The sequence below is a fragment of the Staurois parvus genome, unplaced genomic scaffold (assembly GCF_062004578.1).
Source record: "Staurois parvus isolate SC_StPar_1 unplaced genomic scaffold, SC_StPar_1.0 ptg001672l, whole genome shotgun sequence".
Classification (NCBI taxonomy): domain Eukaryota; kingdom Metazoa; phylum Chordata; class Amphibia; order Anura; family Ranidae; genus Staurois; species Staurois parvus.
This window is the reverse complement of record NW_028319468.1, coordinates 150075-163211: the sequence shown is the minus strand read 5'-3', so window position 1 is coordinate 163211 and position 13137 is coordinate 150075. Positions and strand designations below refer to the sequence as shown.

General features: G+C 45.9%; 1 pseudogene; it reads right to left on the bottom strand.

Annotated features, from left to right (window-relative positions):
* Positions 1-1772: 1772 nt before the first annotated feature.
* Positions 1773-1884, bottom strand: LOC149434798 (U2 spliceosomal RNA; annotated as a pseudogene).
* Between the last annotated feature and the right edge of the window lie 11253 nt (positions 1885-13137).

Genomic DNA, 13137 nt, shown 5'->3' with positions numbered 1-13137 from the left:
AAAGCTGTCACTAGAAATGGAGGTGAGGGGAAATTTTCCAAGGTGGACATGTGTTCCGGTGACAACTGTCTATGAGGGGAATTGCTCTCATTTTGTAGAACTTTCCTCTCACTTCATGTTGTGTCTTCAAGAAAGGAAGAGAAGGAGAATCTCCCTGACAGGACAACAAAGGGATTGAGTACCTAGAAATCATACATACTGTCAGCCATGGGGGATCTGAGCCAGTAACTTCACAGAGGTATTGCTGTTCTACAACCTGCAAATGGTGGTCATCTCACCAGTTCCTGACCCATCCCTGCACCATATATCAGGAGACCCATGGGTGTAGGACCTGGTCCCTGATACTTCCGTAATGTTCTAAAGATCTTGCTATATCCTCCTTCAGCCGAATGATGTGATGAAGACGTGAGAGCTCTGGAAATCTGAACCCATCAATTCTTCTGAGCCATAGATAGCCAATGTGGGAAGAATGTCACCAGCACACCGAGGATCTCCAGTTATGGGTCCAAAGCGTTAATAAGCAATCACATAGTTACAGCAAGTGTGACGTTTCGGAGTCTCGAAGGATCCCTTCATCAGGCATGTGACGATAGATAGCCAATGGTCACAAGTCATTTAGAGGATTGCTTGCCGTTATTGGACCCAATTCTGACCTGAATTGAATGGCATCTGGGCCTCCGACAGGAGGGTACAGGCAGTAGTCACACCATTGGGTCAGCAGGAGACTCTTCCCTTCCCATCCCCCTTTCTTGGTTGGTAGCTCTCTGCCAAGTACAACATGGCCACCAGTCATGTGAGTTCTAATGAGAGATGGTGGTAATGTGAGCAGAAGATTCCTCGGGATGGAGAGTGAGGAGGAGAACATTACAGCCATGCTGTGTATGGGATTCTCTAAGCTGGCTGCCATCCACACAGGGCCATTTAAAAAATGTTTTATAAGTCCTGCGGTGTAATAAACATACTCACAAAACTAGCACCCAGTGCAAAAAAAAGTGAAGCACTCAAAAAGTGCACAAGGTGTTCGTCTGGCCCTCCAAAAAGAAAGGGCCCTAGCACTGATCCCCCGATGCGCAAGTCTCCTGACAGGAACTGAGCCACTTACTAGGTCCACCCGGCCAAAACCAGGCGGATCCCTTTCTTCAGGAGGCCTGCTGAAGCAAGGCCACTCCGAATACTAAGTGGGGCTCGCCCTGAAGGGAGACCCCATGAGAGGAGAAGACCCTGACCAAAGGACCACATGTCCACCTCCCATGACTTTCAGGGCAGGATCAAGGACCTAAAGCCTAGTAATCGGATGTGCAAAAAGTACATAGGTGCTGTGCAAAAAGTGCAAGTGACAAACAAACATAAAAAAAAAGGGAGGGGGGAGTAGAAAAGTGCTTGGTGCCATAGTGCAGTACTATGGTGGGCCGCTCGGCCAGGAATAAAAAATTCCTCTGATCCTGACCAAAAGGCCCGGCCCTAGAGGCAGGTGCGAAAAAAAAAGTGTGACTGGTGTAGTGACCAAGGTGCCTAAAACCCAAAGTAAGCTCCCTCACCTTGAGAATTTCAGCCCCCCTAGACTGCCACTCCAGGGGCACATACACCACGGGCTTCTATCTCAGCCCGGCCCTCGGCCAGACCAGTGCAGTCCCATCCCTACCAGAAAGGCAAAAGAACTTAGAAAGCTAAAGGAGAGCCTTGCCTACAACCGGGGACCAGCCTGGTGTACCAGGCCAGAATCAACCCGGGAGGAAAAGGCTCCCCCACCACTCTCACCATTCCCACCTAAGAAGAGGTACTAACCAGCACCCCCACCCAACAGGAGGCACCAGCATTCCCTCCCCCGAAAACTGATAAGAACAGATACTACACTTGATCTTAGCCAAAAGGCCGAGAAGTCATCCACACGGGGCCATGCCGTGCCAACAAAGACATAATTAAATTTCCTGAATGAAATGATGATGTGTAATAAAGAGGCGGAGCTATACTTTACAGGACCAATCACGGTGAGATGTCACTGAATGTGGGATAACAGGTGTTGTGATTGCGGTTTATCACTGACAGTGATCAGTAGAACTGGACCTTGCTGTTCCCTTCACACACAAGTGGTATCTGTACAATGTAACAATGTGTCCGCTCCGCATTCTTCTCACTGAAAGCAACATTTCTCATTACATAGAAGAACTTCCTCCTCCAATGTGTCCGACCTTCCTTCATATATGTGTGTATTGTGTGTGTGATCCCAACATAGGGAGCAACTCAGCATTCCCAGCAGTGCAGAGGATGAGAGGAGAGTGATAGAGGAAGGAGCCGAGTCCTCCAGCAAAGCAGAGGATGAGAGGAGAGTGATAGAGGAAGGAGCGGAGTCCTCCAGCAGTGCAGAGGATGAGAGGAGAGTGATAGAGGAAGGAGCGGAGTCCTCCAGCAGTGCAGAGGATGAGAGGAGAGTGATAGAGGAAGGAGCGGAGTCCTCCAGCAGCGCAGAGTATTTCAGGAGAGGAGTTATAGAGGAAGGAGCGGAGTCCTCCAGCAGTGCAGAGTATTTCAGGAGAGGAGAGTTATAGAGGAAGGAGCGGAGTCCTCCAGCAGTGCAGAGTATTACAGGAGAGGAGAGGTATAGAGGAAGGAGCGGAGTCCTCCAGCAGTGCAGAGTATTTCAGGAGAGGAGAGTTATAGAGGAAGGAGCGGAGTCCTCCAGCAGTGCAGAGTATTTCAGGAGAGGAGAGTTATAGAGGAAGGAGCGGAGTCCTCCAGCAGTGCAGAGGATGAGAGGAGAGTGATAGAGGAAGGAGCCGAGTCCTCCAGCAGTGCAGAGGATGAGAGGAGAGTGATAGAGGAAGGAGCCGAGTCCTCCAGCAGTGCAGAGGATGAGAGGAGAGTGATAGAGGAAGGAGCCGAGTCCTCCAGCAGAGCAGAGTATTTCAGGAGAGGAGAGTTATAGAGGAAGGAGCCGAGTCCTCCAGCAGTGCAGAGTATTTCAGGAGAGGAGAGTTATAGAGGAAGGAGCCGAGTCCTCCAGCAGTGCAGAGTATTTCAGGAGAGGAGAGTTATAGAGGAAGGAGCGGAGTCCTCCAGCAGTACAGAGTATTTCAGGAGAGGAGAGTTATAGAGGAAGGAGCGGAGTCCTCCAGCAGTGCAGAGTATTTCAGGAGAGGAGAGTTATAGAGGAAGGAGCGGAGTCCTCCAGGAGTGCAGAGGATGAGAGGAGAGTGATAGAGGAAGGAGCCGAGTCCTCCAGCAGGACAGAGGATGAGAGGAGAGGAGAGTTATAGAGGAAGGAGAGGAGTCCTCCAGCAGTGCAGAGGATTTCAGGAGAGGAGAGTTATAGAGGAAGGAGCGGAGTCCTCCAGCAGAGCAGAGTATTTCAGGAGAGGAGATGTATAGAGGAAGGAGCGGAGTCCTCCAGCAGTGCAGAGGATGAGAGGAGAGTGATAGAGGAAGGAGCGGAGTCCTCCAGCAGTGCAGAGTATTTCAGGAGAGAAGAGTTATAGAGGAAGGAGCATAGTCCTCCAGCAGTGCAGAGTATTTCAGGAGAGGAGAGTTATAGAGGAAGGAGCATAGTCCTCCAGCAGTGCAGAGTATTTCAGGAGAGGAGAGTTATAGAGGAAGGAGCGGAGTCCTCCAGCAGAGCAGAGTATTTCAGGAGAGGAGAGTTATAGAGGAAGGAGAGGAGAGGAGAGGAGTCCTCCAGCAGGACAGGACAATATTCAGCTTTCAGCGCCGTCGCACTTTGAGTGACAAAATATTTATCATTTTTTGAGTCAGATAGAGCTTTCTTTGGTGGTATTTAATCACCACTGGGGGGGCTTTTTATTTTTTCCTAAAGAAACTAAAATAGAATGAAAATTTTGAAAAAAAAAAGTTTATAAAATGTTATAAAATTTTGTAATAAGTAATTTTTCTCCTTGGGATGGGAATAGGCAGCACTGATGGGCATTGATAGGCGGCACTGATTGGCATTGACAGGTATTGCTTGTGTGCACTGAAAGGCAGCACTCATATAAGGCACTGATAGGCGGCACTGACTGGCACTGATTTGAACTGTTAGACGGCACTGGCTGGCACTGATGGGTGGCACTGGCTGGCACTGATAGATGGCACTGATGGGCACTTATATGTGGCATTGATGGTCACTGACAGGTGGCATTGATGGGGCTACACTGATGATCAGGGCACTGATGATCAGTGTGGATGTCCCCTCTGAGGAATGCTGGTTACCAGCTCTCCTCTCCTCACGCTGACGATAACCGGCATTTCCTATTTACATGCGATCAGCTGTGACTGGACTCACTTTATCGGTGATCTGTTGCGTCCCACTGACACAGCGCATCACCGTGCCGCACACCCCCGGGGGCACGCATGCGCAGCTAGAGTGGGAGGATATCATATGACGTCCTCCCAAAACGAGAGAGCCGCCGCCCCGCCCATCATTTCCTTATATGGCGGGTGGGAGGCAGGTAAAAACATACTCTCTAATTCTGATTTCTTTACCAAGTAAAACCGGTCTGATTCGTCCTTTGAAAACTAAGACCCGATACAGCTGTCTTTATACTGTGCATTTAGTCTGTACAATATTTCTCATTGTTTTCATGTGAAAAATACACTTTAATTTTGATTTCTTGAGAACAACTTGGCTGGTGTCACCCTCCGAGTCTGAGGCCTACTAAAGCCACTTAGATAGTGTACATCGAGTCCATATATTATTTGTTTTTATCATGTGAAATAATACAATCTAATTTTGAATTCTTAATTAAAACCTGCCTGGTGTCTTCCTCTTAAACAGCGGCGACTAAAGCCAATTCCATGAAGTGCTTTGAATCTGTACAATTCTTTTGTGAACTAATACACCCTAATTTTGATTTCTTGATTAAAACTCAATAATACTTGCTTTTTGATTTCATGATTAAAACCTGCCTGGTGTCTCCCTCTTAAACTGCTGCCTACTACAGTTGCTTACATAGTGTACATTGAGTCTGTACAGTTTTTGTTCAAATAAAATCTGAAGTGGTGTTTCGCTCCACTACCAACTGCAAAAATGTGAATAAATAATAAATAAATAACAGTCCAGCTTCAAAAGAGTGCATATCGATATGTCTGCAATTATATTACTGCTGCAAACATGTCCTTAAGTCTGTGACCTGACACTTCTTCTAGTGCTGTGATATGAAATAATAACTTTGCAGTTCACCAATCATAAAAATGTTACGCACCTTGACCAGTTGTGCTCTTACCTGGTGTATATGACCAGACCGTTAAGTGAGGTCATAAAAGGCTTGTGTCCTTTAATAGGGCTTAGTGGTAAATGGATGGGATGATCCCTCTTTCCCTGGGATGGATGGATGGATGGATGGATGGATGGAGTGTTCCCTCTTTCCAGCAGGGGGTCTCCTCGCTTCCTTATGGATTTTCCTGGAGCTGGATGGATGGACGGGAATATCCCTCTTCCCACTAGGGGGTCTCCTTGCTTCCTTAGGGATTTTTCTCCATAGGTGCAATGGCCATGGAATGTAATAAAAAATATAGTGCCTTATCCTCTTTAAAACATAATGTATTACATATAGTAGTGCACTCACATGTATCACAAGTTAAAACCGCATTAAAATGTTGAGATTTGAATCCACAGTAAGGTTTTCCAATATTGTTAAATACTTGCTGTATTTTGCTTTAAGCGTTGTGACGTCAGAGCCCCTCCCCTACGCGTTACTCCACTGGGTCACATGGATTCATCAGGGGGGAATTTTCCCTGATGAAGCCACGTGACCCAGTGGCGTAACGCTCTGACATCACAATGCTTAAAGCAGCATACAGCAAGTATTTAACAATCCCAGGGAAAGAGGGATCACCCCATCCATTTACCACTAAGCCCTATTGAAGGGACACAAGCCTTTTATGACCTCACTTAACGGTCTGGTCATATACAGCAGGTGAGAGCCTGGTATCTGTCTCTAAAAAACTGTGGCCTTCTAGAGACACTTACTAAGTGTGCATCGAGTCCAATGTTTGTGTACAATCTTTGTGGCCTTTTAAAGTGAACTAATAAACTCTCATTTTGATTTCCTGATTCAGACCGGCCTTTTTCCTCCCTCTTAACTGCAGCCTACAAAGTAGTTATGGGCTGTACAATTTTTCTGTATTTTTTTATGAAATAGTAAACTTTGTTTTTTTTTTCTAAAACCTGCCTGCTCTCTTCCTGAAACTGAGGCCTATTAAATCTGCATACACATGATGTGTGTACACTTTTTGTGCCCTTTTATTATGGACTAATACTCCCTTTTTGATTTTCCTGATTAAAATCTTCCTTGTTTTTTTCTTATACTTAAGCTTTCTAAAGCTGCTTACAAAGTGTGCATCAACTATAATTTTTCATCTTTTTCCTATTAAAAACTACACTCTAGTTTCAAATTTCTTATAAAATATGACCTACACAAGCATCATACATTTTTTCTTCGAATCTGTACAAGTTTGTGTTTTTTTATGTGAAACAATATACTTTAATTTTGATCTTTTCATTAAAACCTGCCTGGTGTCTCCCTCTGAAACTGCAGCCTACTAAAGCTGTATACACAGTATATTATGTATTGACACTTTTGTAGTTTATTTTGTGAAAAAATTTTGATTTCTTTATTGAAAGCTACCTAGTCTCTGCCTTTTAAATGTATCCTACTGGTGTGCATTTAGTCTTTGCAATTTTTTTGGCGTACTAAATTTTGATTACATAGTGTCAGAAACAATTGAGTACTGTCCATGATACTTTTTTTATTTGCACTAACATACAATTTTGAGGACAAGCTTTTGGGGAATGTCCCCTTCTCAGGTCCAAGCAGTACTTTTAAAGTAGACTGTTGATCTGTGTTTCCTTTGTGATTAGGTTGGTTAACTGCTTCTTTATGCGGCTATATGCAGTATCTTCCATTTTGCTTGAGGTGATTGTAGCCATATTAGTGCATTTGCGACAGAAACAATTGAGTACTGTCCGTGATACTTTTTTTATTTTTAAACTTTGTGATCAGTACTGCTTGGACCTTGAAGAAGGGGACATTCCCCGAAAGCTTGTCCTCAAAATTGTATGTTAGTGCAAATAAAAAAAGTATCACGGACAGAACTCAATTGTTTGTGTCGCAAATGCACTAATACGGCTACAATCACCTCTTACATAGTGTGCAATGAGTCTGTAGATTATTTCTATTTTTTTCTCAAGGAGACTTCATTTTCCCTGAACCAGCAGTTGACCTCTTCTCTTGAATGCTGTATGGCAGCTCTGAAACAGTCACATTTATAATGTGAGTGGTGAGTGGTGTCTCCATAGCTGAGGCCGGGTCGGTGAGAATCTGGTTTAACAAGTTGTAGTTCAAAAAAAGATTGTTTAGTTTGCAGATATCTCAGTAACGTCTTGCAATCTTTCTAACACAGCGGCCATTCACTAAAGCAGATCGCATGCTCTGTATAGGTGATCTGACACATTTTTCACAATTGTCGCATGCGATGTTGAACATGTCAATTCACGATCCCTTTATGAGGAATTTACCTCAAAAAACAAAAACACTCAGCAAATACCGCAAAAACAGCACTAACATCAATTCACTAAAGGAAATAAATGCATGTGGTAAATAAGTAGGGGTCCAGGCGTGAGATAGTTAAGGAATGTATTTGATTTTAGCTGGTTGTTAAGGAGCCAGTAAATATCATGGTATCTAAGGAGCTGGCGGCCGCCACATCCGTAACAACCATGACTCATCTCCACACCTCCCCGCTGACAGTAGAATCTAAAAAAAAGAATTGCCGACATTAATTTTTTTTTTAAACAGCGTGGGGGTCCCCCCTAATCCATACTAGGTCCTTGAGGTCTGGTATGGATTTTGTGGCCTGGTATGGTTCAGGAGGGGGGATGCTCACTTGTTGACCCCCCCTTTCCTGGTCTGCTAGGCTGCATGCTTGGATAAGTGTCTGGTATGGATTTTGGAATGGAATCCTACACCATTTTTTAAAAAATGTTGCTGTGGGGTTCCCCTCAAAATCTATGCCAGACCTGAAGGGCGTGGTCTGGATTGGAGAGGACCCCATACACAGTTACAGTATTTAAAAAAAAATGTTAATGTCAGCAATTCTTTTGTTTAAATTCTGCTGTCAGCAGGGAACCTTCTGAGTCATGGTAGTTAAGGTCACAGCAATCGCCTGCTCCTTAACAACCATGATATACACTGGTTGTTAAGGATGCTGGCAGCTGCTGGCTCCTTAACCACTTATTAATTCGTTGTTAACCACTTGCACCCCAAAAGATTTACCCTCCTTCATGACCAAGTCATTATTTTGCGATACGGCGCTGAGTTACTTTAGCTGACAATTGCGCGGTCATGCAGCGCTGAACATAAATTACATTTATGTCATTTTTTGCCCAAAAATAGAGCTTTCTCTCGGTGGTATTTAGTCACTGGCGGGACCCGGTCATTGACATTGTTGGGAGCCAATGGCAGCATGGGTAGGGCAGTGCGCGAGGGCGTGTCACACATGACCTTTCCTGGTAGAAGATGGGGTGCAGTCAGTCATCTCTTGGCCTGCCACTGAAGAGCTGCTGGAATCACTGACCCAGCATGGCACTTGTTCCCATAGCATACCAGCTCCAAATCAGCCGTTTTTTGTCTGAGCGACGTAGGCTTTGGGGGGCTTGTGGGGACTGGCGGCTCAGAGGAGTCACTGGATGAAGCCATTGAGAAGGAGAAGGAAGAGGTGACTGTAGTGTTACAATCATCACGGTGAGGGACGTGGGGCAGCACCACCACCTCCAGACAGCAGCACTTTGACATTTTTTTCTTCTTGCAGAGCGGGGAGTAGAAACTGATCTATTGCTTAGTAAACACATCACACATTACATAAACATTCCAGTAATCATTGTTAGGCACACAGGTAACCCCCTGATTGCCCCTAAATGTAAACCCAGGGGTCTCCACACTTTGAAACTATTCAAACAGTTGCTCCTATGGCTAGACATACTAATTTTGCCAACTGTGTAGCTGCCCAGTAGGCCTCTAGGAGTAAGGGAACCATTTATGTTACTGTAGTTGTGGGCCTGGCGGGTGCTGGGATCTGTGTGGTATTCACTTTCTGATCCCTAATATATATTAGACCACAACAGCATATCAAAAATGTTACATTTTGCCGGCGCATTTCTATCTCTATCCCATATCTGTCTGTCTGTCTGTCTGTCTGTCTGTCTGTAGCACCCTCCTAGTTTAGCTAGGGGGAGAGAGATCCCTATTAATATTATTATTATTATTATTATACAGTATTTATGTAGCGCCAAAAGGTTTGCTCAGTGCTGTACAATATGATGGGGAACAGTACATGAGACAATACAAAACAATACACGAGGGGTTAGAGGGCCCTGCTCCTTGGAGCTTACAATCTAGGAGGGAGGGGATAGTGGTGCAGGAGGAAATGGATGTGGGGGAAGTAGTGGTAGGAGGAGTAGAGATCGGCAGTTAGGTGAGGATGGGGTAGGCTTCCCGGTATAGATGGGTTTTCAGGGTGTGCCTAAAGGTGAGGAGGGTAGGTGACAGTCTGATGGATTGGGGTAGTGAGTTCCAGAGGATGGGGGAAGCCCTGGAGTAGTCCTGGAGTCGGGCATGGGAGGAGGAGACCAGGGAGCTAGAGAGTAGGAGGTCTTGTGAGGAGCGAAGAGTTTGTGTTGGGTGGTATTTGGATATCAGGTCGGTGAGGTAGTTTGGGACGGTGTTATGAATGGCTTTGTATGTCAATGTTAGTAGTTTGAATTTTATCCGTTGGGCAATCGGAAGCCAGTGGAGGGATTGGCAGAGGGGGATGGCAGATACGGAGCAGTTGGTAAGGTGGATGAGTCCACCCGCAGATTTCAGGATAGACTGAAGCGGGGATAGCCTGCGGTGGGGTAAGCCGGTGAGGAGGGAGTTGCAGTAGTCGAGTCGTGATATAATAAGGGAGTGAATGAGTTGTTTAGTAGATGCTGCAGTTAGGAACGTGCGTATCTTGGAGATGTTGCGGAGGTGGAGTCTGCATGAATTTGCCAGCGATTGGACATGGGGCTGGAAGGACAGATTGGAGTCTAGAGTGACACCTAGAACTTTGGCTTTGGGGTGGGACTGATGGTGGCGTTGTTGGTTGTGATGGAGAGGTTAGGGGGGGTGCGGGCTGGGGGCAAAACTAGGAGCTCGGTTTTGGAAAGGTTTAATTTGAGGAAGTGGAGTGACATCCAATCCGATATGTCGTTCAGTAGGGAAGTGATTCGGGCAGAGACTGAAGGGGTGAGGCGAGGGGTAGAGAGGTAGATTGGCGTGTCATCGGCGTGTCATCGGCGTAGAGGTGGTAGTTGAAGCCATGAGAGTGTATCAGCTGGCCAAGTTAGGAGGTGTAGATGGAAAAGAGAAGGGGCCCAAGAACAGAGCCTTGGGGGACCCCAACAGAGAGTTGGAGGTGGTAGCGTTATAGGTAACACTGAATAGTTTTAACTAATAGTTAGGAGCTGTTAGCAGCTCAGGTGTGATGGCCAGAAGGGTCAAATTTTGGTCAAGGCTGAGATACTCTGCAGGCCAGCCCTGTGGAATTTGCCCTTGCTCTGAGGCTTTCAGAGGAGGGTCATGGAGGCAGCGGGTAGAAGCACATCCCCAACAGAAGGCTTGGCAATGGCTGGGACTCCCTTAAAAGTGTTAGAGCCTGATCAGTAGCAGGAGTGTGGTGGTGGTGGGAAAGCAGTAGAGGCGTAGAAAGATATGAGGCTGGAGTAGGAAGGCTGCCAGGAGGCCCAGTGGGATGGAGCCTGCCTGCCTGAAGGCCTGGAGCTGGAAAGGAGGAAAACTCGGGAATCATTGGCCCCCTGAGCGAGGACCACCTGTATGCAATGGAAGATGCAGCCCAGGTGATAGGACTGGTAACAACAGCCATCCTGCAAGCAGTATAGGAGAGGATCTGAGTGAGTACACCTGCACCTTCTGAGTGGATATGGGAAGGAGCACTCTGGTGGGAAACCAGATTAGACCCCTAATGGTGACTGTTTACCTTATTTAAAAGATCAGGAGCCAGGTCCCTGGTAGGGAAGAAAGTCTCCAGATTGCTGGGTGAAGAGACCTTCATCTGGGGTCCAGGGTGGTACAACTAGCAGCAGCTGGCTAGCACTCCAACAGAGACTGTGTTGCTTCAAGAAGGAGATGTTGTGAATAGTTCAGGAAGTTCTCTTCAGTTATTGGTTCCCTTAGGCATCCTATACCCCCCCCTTACCCTATCCAAGTTCTAATCCCCTCAATAAAATAACAAAAACAAGCTCAAGGACTGGTTTCCGCCTCTAAATGCAAGCTGGTGTGTAAAATGCTGCATGACTGGCTGTGCAGGACTATAGGTGGACTCAATTCATCAGCAATCCCTAAGGGGGTAGTGCTACATACAGTATATATCTACCTTAGGCTTTAGTTAGGTAGGAATTGAATGGTGACCCCAAAGGTTCTGCTTGCACTGGGGCCCATTGATGGTTCACTGGAGAAAGAAGGTCAGAAAGCAAATCCACCCTCGTGTTATTTCCAAGGTTCTCAGATATCCTACTGTTCTCAGCACAGGTTCTTGGGGCTTCATAAAATCTTTTTTGACTTTCAATGAAAGATCAGCAAAAATTCTAAACAAATGCTTAACCGGAAAGGAGGATATTGTTCAAAATAAATTCTTCCGCTTATTAAGGAATTCTTGGCTGACTATTGTTTTTGAGAGGTGGAAGCAGTAAAAGTGATCATACTTGCCAGATCTGCCAATCCAAATTGATGAACTTTAGTCCAAATTTTTCATTTGAAATTCGGGATCAACTCTATTAAATAATATCTGCTGCCTGTGTTTGGCTTTTTACAGACTAAAGATGGCCATTCACTGATCACAATTTGCCGGGTCAAGCAGGGACCAGCTGAATCATGATCAGTATGTGACCTTCACTGCTCAACAGAATTGGAATATTGAACCCCTTTATGCAGCCTCAGTGACGTGGACCATGTAATTGGTCGCTGTACAATGAATACAATAAAGATGAAATAGTTAGATCGGGGTTTGATCGAGGTTCATATCAGGGTTAGGATCAAAGTTCAGGATCAGGGTCAGTTTATTTTAGGTAGGATTAAACAACAAAATGTTCCCTATTGTTTCTGGGCCCTACTATGGGTACAAACAACAAATCATATACACATACTGTATGTGGTATTACTACAATCATCAGGGGAGGAGAATGTGTTTTGGGTTGTTCTTTGGTGGTGGGCCATGGTAATTGGAAAAAATATATGGCTACATTTCAAAAACCATATTTACCATTTTGGGCCAGTTTTCCTTTGCTAAAAAAAATCATGAGAGGATGAATTTGTCCTTAAAAACAGGTTATAATTCACTTGGATACACAAGTAGATGGGATGATATGTACAGTTTTACAAACAAATGCCAAAGCTGCAAAACTGCATTGATGCGTAAAGATATGTTTTACCTTCCCCCATGAAGGGGTTACATAGTTACATGGTTTGTAAGGTTACATAAAGATACCGGCCCTTCCAGTCCAACCTGTGTGTGTTTATGTCATGACCCCTTTCCATATTCCTGTATATTGCATTCACCAAGAAACACACCTAAAAATGTTCAGAATGTATCTACACTCCCGGCTTACACCACCGACTCTGGCAGGGAGTTCCATATCCTTACCACTTTAACTGTAAAGAAACCGGGGCCACTGTTAGATATCATGGGGCCCCGTACAGCCTACCTGATGGGGCCCCCTGGGGTGGGGGAGGGAGAAGGAGGTGAGAAAGGGGAGGAAGGTAAGGGGGGGGGTGAGAGAAAGATGGGGGGGAGGGGAAGAGAGAGAGGAGGTTGAGAGAGAGAGAGGGGAGCGAGAAAGAGAGAGAGAGAGAGAGGAGGTGAGAGAGGGAGATTGGGGGAAGGTGAGAGAAGGAGGGGTGGAGAAAGAGGGGGTGAGAAACATGGGGGTGAGAGACAGAAAGTGTGGGAGATGAGAGAGAGAGGGTAAGAGAGGGGGGGTGGGGGGAGGAGGTTAGAGAGAGGGGATGAAAAAGAAAGAGGAGGGCAGGAGAGAGGGGGGTTAGAGATCAGGGTGAGAGAGAGAGGGGGTGGGGAGGTGAAAGATGAGTAGAGGAGGGGTGAGATGAAATG